General features: G+C 43.0%; 1 non-coding gene across 1 annotated transcript; it reads left to right on the plus strand.

Annotated features, from left to right (window-relative positions):
- Positions 1-5,787: 5,787 nt before the first annotated feature.
- Positions 5,788-5,859, plus strand: trnaa-agc (transfer RNA alanine (anticodon AGC)). Its single transcript has one exon. It is a non-coding gene; the product is annotated as a tRNA-Ala (tRNA).
- Positions 5,860-10,412: the final 4,553 nt, after the last annotated feature.

Genomic DNA, 10,412 nt, shown 5'->3' on the forward strand with positions numbered 1-10,412 from the left:
GCCACTTCTGAGCACAAGGAACCCTTTGGCTCAAGGAGGAATATGCTTCAGAAATTGAGCCCAGGACAGGAAGCGAGTCATTGCAGCTCAAAAGAACAAAAACTAAAGACTGGAAGAGAATCAGAGATCATCAGGAACGTGACCTTTGGTCCTTCTGAATCTGAGACAGAAGTCAGTGAGGATGAGCGTCCCTTTAGGTGCTCAAAGTGCAGTAAAGGTTTTAGTTACAGAAGGAATTTGGATGTACACATGAAAACACACACTGGAGAAAAACCATACCCCTGCTCAGTTTGCGGCACAGGGTTTTCAGAAAATGGATATCTAAAAAGACACATGAAGAGAACACATACTGGAGAGAAACCATTCCCATGCTCAGTTTGTGGCACCACATTTGCAGAAAAGTCAAGTGTGAAAAGACACATTAGGAGAGCCAATACTGGAGAGAAACCATTCCCATGCGCAGTTTGCAGCACAAGATTTTCAGAAAGGGATTGTCTGAAAAGACACATTAGGAGAGCCCATACTGGAGAGAAACCATTCCCCTGCTCAGTTTGTGGCACAAGATTTTCAGAAAGGGGTTGTCTGAATAGACATATGAGAAGACATACTGGAGAGAAACCATTCGGCTGCTCAGTGTGTGGCAAAACATTCTCAGAACAGGGACATCTGAAAAGGCACCTGAACGTGCACACTGGGGAGAAACCATTTCCCTGTGCACTTTGTGGCAAAAGATTCTCACAAAAGGGAAATCTGGGAAAGCACATGAAAACGCACACTGGGGAGAAACCATTCCCCTGTGCATTTTGTTGCAAAAGATTTTCAGAAAAAGGATGTCTGAAAAGACACATGAGGAGAACACACACTTGAGAGACATTTGTCTTGCTGAATTAGTTGCAAAAACTTCCTAGATGAGGAAAACTTGAAACAACACAACAGAAAAATGTCCTTTGTCCATTCTGTGTTGGTGTGACTCAAACTGAGTAGATAATGCAATTTATCATGGTCGTTCAGACCCAACTTGGAGGTTCTGGTTTTAGAAAGCGTTTTTCAGATAATGCAGCAGGAAATGAACTCAGTTAACCTGACATAATGGAGCCATCATTGGATATGACGGTGAGAGGGCTGATCTTATTTTCTCTGAGGTCACCATGGAAAGATCCACCTGGTACCACTTACTGATCTTTATATTGACGTATTGATCACTGATCAAACACTGAATTATCTTTGAGTGTCTTCAGACTATCTTACATGAGTGTATGTTATTGTTACGATGGTTTCTCTTCCTGGTTCCTGTCAATACATGTGCAGCTGTCAAGTCTTTAATCACTTGTTGGTGCAGCCTGATAATAAAGAATTACAAAAGTCCAGCCTAGATGGAACTCATACATGGAGTTTTAGACAACTGCTGGCCTTCATCCAGCTTTATTGATAAATATAATTGAGTATCATCTGTGTAACAATGGAAATTTATGGACTGTTTCCCAATAATATGACCTAAAGGAAGCATACATAAAGTGAAGAGTATTGGCCCCAGCACTGAACCTTGAGGAACACCGTGTTTAACTTTGGTTTGTATAGAAGATTTATCATTAACGTCTACAAACTGAAATCAACCTGATGAATACGATTGAAACCACTTTAATGTTCCCTGAATGCACAGTTTAATCGTAATAATGGTACACTTCAGAATTAACGACAGCACATATACATTTGTTGTGTATGTACGCTGAACTTGAACAGTCCGTTGTCCCAATGGAGGCAAGTGAGAGTGAGGCCTGCAGCCAGACTACAAGGTCGGCTACAAGAAGGAGTTCTCCTGGAGGATAAACAATGGGGCAGCCGATAAGGAAGCTGTGGGTTTGGGCGGAGGAGCACACATTCCAATCTGTCTTCTCTTTCAGTCCAATCCAAATTGTAAAGTTAAATTTCTGGTCTTCAACATCACTCTCCTCTTTGCAGAGCGGCCAACTGCTCCGAGATGGTTTCCATCCTGGGTTTCAGTTCAAGAGTCTGTTGTTGCCCCGCTCTGCCAACCTCAGTCATTGCGTTGTCAATGACTGAGGTTGTGTGAGCTGCACATCACATCAAGTGTTGATGCCCACCAAGGGGTGTCTTTTCAAAAAGAGGAATATTACGCCTCCATTTCACACAGACGAGACGGCAAATTTGGCACATTTTCTGTCTAAAAAGGGCTGGAGAGAGATGGAGGTGAGGGAGGAGAGGAGACAGAGAGGTGGGGAAGAGAAGAGAGAGAGACCAGACATTATGTTTGCTGCTCCATTTTGATTGTTGCTCTCCAGCTTCAGCTCAATAAAAACCTCTTCATCACATCAGTCCCATGTGGAGCTGCGTTGTTCCAACAACACTGAGCTCTCAGCTCATAGCAGTTCTACAATAAAGGTTCCAACACAACGTTCCATTGATCCATGAACAAAGCAGGCAGTGAGACCATGATGATGTCACATCTGTCCACTGTCCAGATGTCAGAGCTGAAAATGATAGGATGCCATGTTCCCTTCAACAACAGTCCAGCAGAAAGCCACCATGAAGACCTGAGGAGGAGCAAGGCAGCTCACCACAGTCAGGAACTCCCAGTCACCTCAACAAGATTTCTGTCCACTCACGTTCAACCAGACCAGCAGATCACCTGCATCCCCACTGCCTCACCACCAGAGGGTAGTAGAACATCAACTATAGAGGCTCCCACTGAGGAATGAACACCACCACCAGCAGACCGCTCTCCCTCCCTGACAGCATTTAAAGGAGATGAATGATGGATCATCAAACTCCACCATTCACTGTGACTCAGGGCCGCTCCCTCTGCTCTGACTCTCTTTGATTGTTTGTCTTTGTTTTATTCAATCAAGTTGTTCCTCCTCTCTCTCTTCTTGCTGCTCTACCCCCCCCCATGTGATGTCTACTACCTCCTCCTCCTTGATGACACTCATTGTGAGGTCTCTTCATCAGCCCTCCTCTGCTTTCTGAGCCACAAACAGTTTTTCTGAGTCGCTAAAACCCCGAACTCCATCTTGAACCCAGACTCTCAGAAGCCTGACCACATTTACTGAACTGGTCCCTCTTTGGTGAAACCATCACCACGTTTCTGAAGGCTCTGAATGTCCTGATGCTGATGTCATTCTGCTTCCTCTGACACAGGCAGGTTTGGTCCGTTCTGGCACTGTGACATCAAAGACTAAATTCTGAGATCAAGAAGAACATTTACAAAACATGAACAAAACTTGATGACAGAATTCTTTGTCCTCCTCCATCACCGCGATGCCATCGATGGTCCGTTACTGTTGCAGTGCAGTAACATCATGAGTTGTGTCAAACCATCTCTGTCAGCTCTGCGAGTGTCTGGAGTGACGTCTCCAAGGACACTTGCTGCCAGGACTACAGAGTAAACATCAACATCTGTTTGCATCTGGCTTCAACTGTACTTTTCCTCTAGGTTCAACTTTGCTAGGTTACAGTGACTTGTGTACAGAGTAGTGACTTGATCAGCTGGTGGTGATGATGTAGCTTTAGGATGCTAACACAGTTGTTACTCAGGGCACCGCTGGTTGTGATTTAGAGTCCAATGAGAAACGCTCAGTCTCAGGTTCCAGCTTGTCAGTGAGTTCTTTGAGGGTCAGAGGCTTACATACAAATATAAAAACCAGTTGAAACACTTCCTGGAATTTTAAGAGGATTGAATACAAACAAGGAAGCACGTAAGACAGAGGAATAATACCAGTAAAGCAATGAAGGCACATGGAGGATCAGACATGAATCATAAGATTTATCTGAGACTCAAGTGGACGGCAAAGGTAGCAGGTGAGAAGGTGTTCAGGATGAAGGGTCAGTGACCTCCAAACAAAGAAAACTCCTGAATGGAGGTTGAGCAGAGTCTGAGGAGTCAGGTGGAGCTGGCAGTGAGACAGGAGTTGAGGCCTGAACAGATGCAGCACTGGTCTTTGTTACTGTGACAGCACGACAACCAACAGGACCTGCTTACGTTCTCAGCTGGATTGTTCCCATCAATGTACGGAACCTCTCCAACGAACTGGTGGGGGGACGGCCTACCAAGCCTCCATCTCAACGACCGTGGCTCCCACTGGGATCCGCGATGCTCTTCTCAGGCACAAGGTGGTTTCTCTCCACTGGTCAGGATGGAGATTCAAGGCTCACGGGAGGTCAACAGTATTGTGACCGTGAAAAGGGGGAGAGGAGAAGTTCTGTTTAAAGTTAAAGAACAAAGAAACAAAAAAGTAAGCAGAAGAGAAAGAAAAGGGGAGAGACGGACCAGCAGCTGGAGGAGCTCACGGAAAAATAAGAAGCGCTGAAGAGCCTGAACCCAACCCAACTGTAACGGATGGTGTCGTGACTATTATAATAAACTGGTCCGCCGTGGGGGTGACCTTTGACCTGTGTGGGGCTGCTGGCCAATCAGCACCCTTTGCCGTCCTCAGTACTTCTCAGATATTCCTGTATTAAACAGGTCAACAGAGGGCAGTCATGCATCCCTCAGATCCTCCAGAGCAGGGGTTTTCAGTTAAAATTCTCCTGGGTCCAGTTTTCAAACCTCTTCAAGCTTGGGTCTGGAGGCCTAGCACAGTTTTTCATGACTGCTGATTTCAGTGATAGGCCCACGCCTGCATGTTAGCCAGCAGTCGAGCTGTGCTTTATGATCCAGGGGCATCTTTAGCCGATGGAGGTAGACTTTAAGCCTGTTGTATCAGTGTCTGTTTGGTCAACAATGAACTTTCAGATCGAATGAAGTCGCCGGCATTTCAATAATAGTTCAGTCGTATTTATTGTCTGCTTTTTTTCCACATTAACCTTAAACCTATTGTCCAGCAGGGGGCAACATAAAGAAAAGAATGAAATGAAAATGGATTCAAAAATACTCAGAATTTACTGGCATTTGACTGCACGTATATGACTATGTGAGTGTGTGAGTGTGTGTGTGTGTGTGTGTGTTTTGAAGAAGACTTCTTGTCTCCATTTTTGTTGTCACTCTTCTCAATTTTCAGTTTCACTCATTAAAATGAAGCAGCTTTGACGTGTGTACTTCTCTTGTGCATCAACAACTTTGGTCTTTAAGCTCCTGACAAACACACCACACGTCACTCACTCTATAGATTAAATCTGCTGATTACACAAAACACGTGACCTTGTGACCCTGCATGACGTTTTGCTCCAACTTTCCAGAACTAATAGGAGGAACAGCATGGATCGTTCTGAGCAAGAACTCTGACATCACCATCATCATGAACAAGAAGGCAGTCGGACTCAACTTCAACAAATCTGAAATGTCCCCTTAAGCTCCTGCTACTTTGAACTGATGCCTAAACCATCAGTTTCCATGCATCACTCAGAACCTCTCACAACCCCAGAAGAACAAGCAAAGGTTTGGAGCAGTAAAGCCTTCAATAATGACATCATCATGTTTGAGGGTTTTCTTCCCTCAAACTGTTTCTACCAACACGACAGAATCCTGGAAATATTTCAGGTGTTGACCTCCCAGCAGCCTGAAGGTCAACCTGCATTATCTGTTATGTTGCTGAGCAGAGGAAGGAGCTCAATGGTAGAGCGCTAGCTTAGCATGTGAGAGGTGGTGGGATCGGTGCCCTCGTTCTCCAGAAGACTTCAGCTTGTTCTGTTGTTGAGCTCTGATGAAACCACTGACTTTGAACCACACACAAAGTGAAGGAGTGACTTAAGATTGATGGCACCTGAGGAACTTCTAGGTTTCCTAAAATCAACTGGAAATTCATTCACCAGTTAAACAGTGACTCTACCACAGGGGATGTAGCTCAGTGGTAGAGCGCATGCTGAGCATGTGTGAGGCCCTGGGTTCAATCCCCGGCATCTCCAGCTGGACCTGTGTAGCCTTCATCTTATCAGCTCAAGTGATCCTTAAATGTGACAACAGTCGATTCACTATCAGAAGACATCTTCTACATGTTCAAGGTGGGCGAACTTTCCACAAATGTTCAAAATTACTTTTGAAAATGAAAACATAGATCAAACCTGCCCTGTCAATCACCCACAATGGGCGGGTCGTCCCACTCCCTATCAGGTTCCCCACTCCGTGACCCAGGAGGCTCCCTCTCCCTATCAGGACTAGAAATCCATTGGGGTCTCCCTGCTCAGGTAGGAGTCCTGCCCACAACGTTAAGCTGTTGATGTTCTAGAGGAGACAACATCTGATCTTTGTTAGATCCACCAGTCAAAGGTTTTCTTTAAAGGCTGTAGCAGCTGAGAATGAGGGATTAATAACCATCTTAGTGAGGACATTTTGAAACATGATGACATTTTATTGACTTGGAACACTGCAAAAATCATCTCCCCTCCAAAAACCCTCCTCTTCAACTTTGTACTCAAGTTGTCTCCTCATCTGGCACCACAGGATCCAGGACGTTCAGTCAAAAAAATCATTAGTGATTTCAAAAATGGCCATCAGACACAAAATAAGACTTCAAACAGGTTTACAATTTTATTTTATGTTGACACATTTTGTCCATTTAATATCAGGACTGCTCCCAGATCAGCTCCATGACCTCATCCCTGCACCAGAGTACCGCCCAAGTTCATCAAGGATGGCCAACATGAGCAGGTCGAGATTCACCTCCATCTTTGGAGGCTGATGAATTTCCTCCTGAGGACCGTCAGGCTGTTTCCTTACTTTGCTGTGACCCAACAGCAGACAGCAACAAGGACTGTGGTGCACTTGGTAAAACCACCATCTGGAGTCTGGAGCAAGATGCTGATGTGATCCTTTGATGAGTTTAGAATCAGTCAGAGATCAAAGACTGAAGCAGGAGATCAATGCACAGAACCCAGAGATCATAGACAGAATTCAGACATCACACATAGAATTCAGACATCAAACACAGAATTCAGAGATCAAACACAGAATTCAGACATCAAACACAGAATTCAGAGATCAAAGACAGAATTCAACGATCAATCAATGTGAGGAACCAGCGTCTCATGTGAAGATGCTTCTGAACTCATGAAGTGAAATCCTACCAAATAGAGATGAGTGAGTCCAACTGGACCTGAACAGGAGAGAAATAAAGGAGTTATTGTTATGCAATTGTTATTTATTTCCAGGCCAGGTGAGGGTTGGATTTTGTTCATTCATGTTGAAGTGAACTGACAGTGGGACTGTGGACCTGGGCTGAAGTCCAGCTCACTGCTGGTTTAATGAAACCACCTGATTGTTTTTCCTATCAGCTCTGATCTGATGGAAGAAACAAAAAGCCAAACTTCATTCGTCCGTGTCCAAACTCCACGTCTTTTGATGTACAGCACTCCAGTTATTTGTTTCTTTCCAGACAGAAGCAGGTTGGTGGAGGAATAAAACCTCAACAGTGAACAAACAGCAATGAGAGAAGTGAATCCTGCACTCAGAGAAGTTGTGTCTGCACTCGCCAACCAGGAAACGCGTCTATCTTCTGTGTGACTGGGGCAGCTGCTGAGAGCTGCGTTTCTCAGCTGTGTGGGGGCGGGACTCTGTGTGTGATTGACAGGTCAACTGTCTGCCAGACAATGTTGTGGGACACAAACACAAAATGCGAGGTGCCATTTCCATTCTGGGTCGATCAGCTCTGGGACCGTTTTGTCTTTTGAATGAAGAAATGCATTAATTTCAGGTAGCAGCTTGTAAAAATGCCCCGGCTCAACCACCAGACCTCTGTGTACACTGTCAAGAAAAAAAACTATTAAAAAACAGTAAAAAGTCAGTCAGCAGAGTTTCCAGATGAATACCGTCAAATTACAGTAATGAACTGTTCCACAAAATTACATGGAATAAACTAAAAATACACAGCAGGTTTCACAGTCCCAACTCATTAAATTACAGTCCATTTAGTGTTGATAAATGTGCATTCAACTGCAGGAAAACAGGCCCATCATGGAAAAACACATGAAGAACAAGGACCTTTCAGGTTCTTCTCTAAGTTCAGGGCTCTTACTGGTTCATTTATGAAACAAACCAGTCTATGAGCAGGAATTTCCCATTAAAAAGTTCATTTGACAGTGGAAAAGCAAGCATAGTGCATTAAAATAGCCAAGTTTAAGGTCAATCACTGTCAATTGAAGCTATTTAGTTGTTACTTTATGAAACTGAGCCAACTTTCTACAGTGATTTCCTGTTAGATTCTTTTTTCTCCAAGTATAAAAACTACAACAATGTATAAACACAGAATCTGTACTTTGAACAATAGAGAATTTCTACATATTTACAGTATCAGTCCATCACTTTAGAGGATTGGAATGTAAAAAAATCATTGGACAATGGAAATCATTTATCCTTTAACAAAACAACTTCAGTGCAGAGTTGATAACTGCACTTCAAACTTTGAACTGGTGTCCACATCAATGTGGAATTTGAGGAGGCCACAGCCACCAAATTTCCCAGAGTTCTTGACTATTTGCAGTCTCTTCCCTTGGAGAAGTCAAGTGGAACTACAAGACAAGGACCAGAAATCCAAGCTGCTGGTGGACCACGTGGTGCTGTGTTGATGCTACTTTCCCACTCAAAGGGGATCGTGCAGGAATGTTCCACACGGTTGACCAAACTTCCATTGCAGAAGAGATTCAGGCAGTTCCACGCACGCCATGCATCCTTGTATGCTGTAAGTGTGAGGCAATACAATACAGTATGTTTCACTGACATACATTTAGACAGAAGACCTGGTTTATTGGGTGATGCTTATTGACATGCCAATTGGATTGTGGTGCCAATATGGCTGACTTGGTCGGTGTAAATCTTATCATCAATAAACAAAGTACACACAAATGTTGAAATTACTTTTCTAGACTTTAGTCCCCAAAGGAATTTCAGGCACCTGAAAGTGACTTTCATAAATCTGTGTGTGTGTGTACAGTACATGTCCCCAAAATGGACAATAAAATTATTGGTCCCCAATCTCAAGGATAAAATGATGCTCCAGTGATGTAGTGAGAGTTGCTACAAAACTCAAAATGATGCTGTCAATAATACAGTAAGACTTGCGACTAAGATCAAAATGATGCTAAAGTGATGAAATGAGAGTTTCTTCTCAACTAAGAAATGATGCTACAGTGATGGGGTGAGAGTTGCTACTAACCTAATAAATGATGCTAAAGTCATGTAGTAAAAGTTGCTACTAATCTCAAAATGATGCTGCAGTGATGTAGTGAGAGTTGCTACTATCCTCATAATGATGCTCCAGTGATGTAGTGAGAGTTGCTAAAGACCTCAAAATGATGCTAAAGTGATGAAATGAGAGTTGCTAATAATCCCAAAATGATGCTCCAGTGATGTATTGAGAGTTGCTTCAAACTTCAAAATGATGCTCCAGTGATGTAGTGAGAGTTGCTAAAGACCTCAAAATGATGCTACAGTCATGTAGTGAGAGTTGCTCCGATCCTAAAAATGATGCTGTCGGTCATGTAGTGAGAGTTGCTACTAACCTCAAAATGATGCTAAAGTGATGTAATGAGAGTTGCTACTAATCTCAAAATGATGCTACATTGATGTAGTGATAGTTGCTAAAAATCTCAAAATAAGGCTACAGTGATGTGGTTAGAGTTGCTAAAAACCTAAGAAATGATGCTACAGTGATGTGGTGAGAGATGCTACTAATCTGAAAATGATGCTAAAGTGATGTGGTGAGAGTTGCTACTAATCTGAAAATGATGCGAAAGTGATGTAGTGAGAGTTGCAACTATCCTCAAAATGATGCTGACAGTGATGTAGTGAGAGTTGCTATGTACCTCAAAATTATGCTACAGTGATGCAATGAATGTTTCTACTAACCTAAGAAATGAAGCGACAGTGATGTAGTGAGAGTTGCTACTAACCTAAGAAATGATACACCAGTAATGTGGTGAGAGTTGCGACGTACCTCAAAATTATGCTGACTATGATGTAATTACAGTTGCTACAAACCTCAAAATGATGCTTATAGTGATGACGTGAGAGTTGCTATTAAACTCAAAATGATGCTAAAGTGATGCAATGAGAGTTGCTAAAAACCTCAAAATGATGCTCCAGTGATGTAGTGAGTTGCTTAAAACCTCAAAATGATGCTACAGTGATGTAGTAAGAGTTGCTAGAAACCTCAAAATGATGCTTCAGTGATGTAATGAGAGTTGCTATGAACCTAAGAAATGATGCGACAGTGATGTGGTGAGAGTTGCTACTAATCTCAAAATGATGCTTCAGTGATGTGCTGAGAGTTGCTACTAATCTCAAAATGATGCTCCAGTGATGTAATGGGAGTTGCTACTAACCTAAGAAATGATGCTACAGTGATGTAGTGAGAGTTGCTACTATGCTAAAAATGATGCTGACAGTGATGTAGTGAGAGTTGCTACTATGCTCAAAATTATGCTGACAGTAATGTAGTAAGAGTTGCTAAAAATCTCAAAATGAT

The sequence above is a fragment of the Aulostomus chinensis genome, chromosome 1, assembly GCF_037954235.1.
Source record: "Aulostomus chinensis isolate RoL2024-O1b breed Wild chromosome 1, RoL_Achi_v1.0, whole genome shotgun sequence".
NCBI lineage: Eukaryota > Metazoa > Chordata > Actinopteri > Syngnathiformes > Aulostomidae > Aulostomus > Aulostomus chinensis.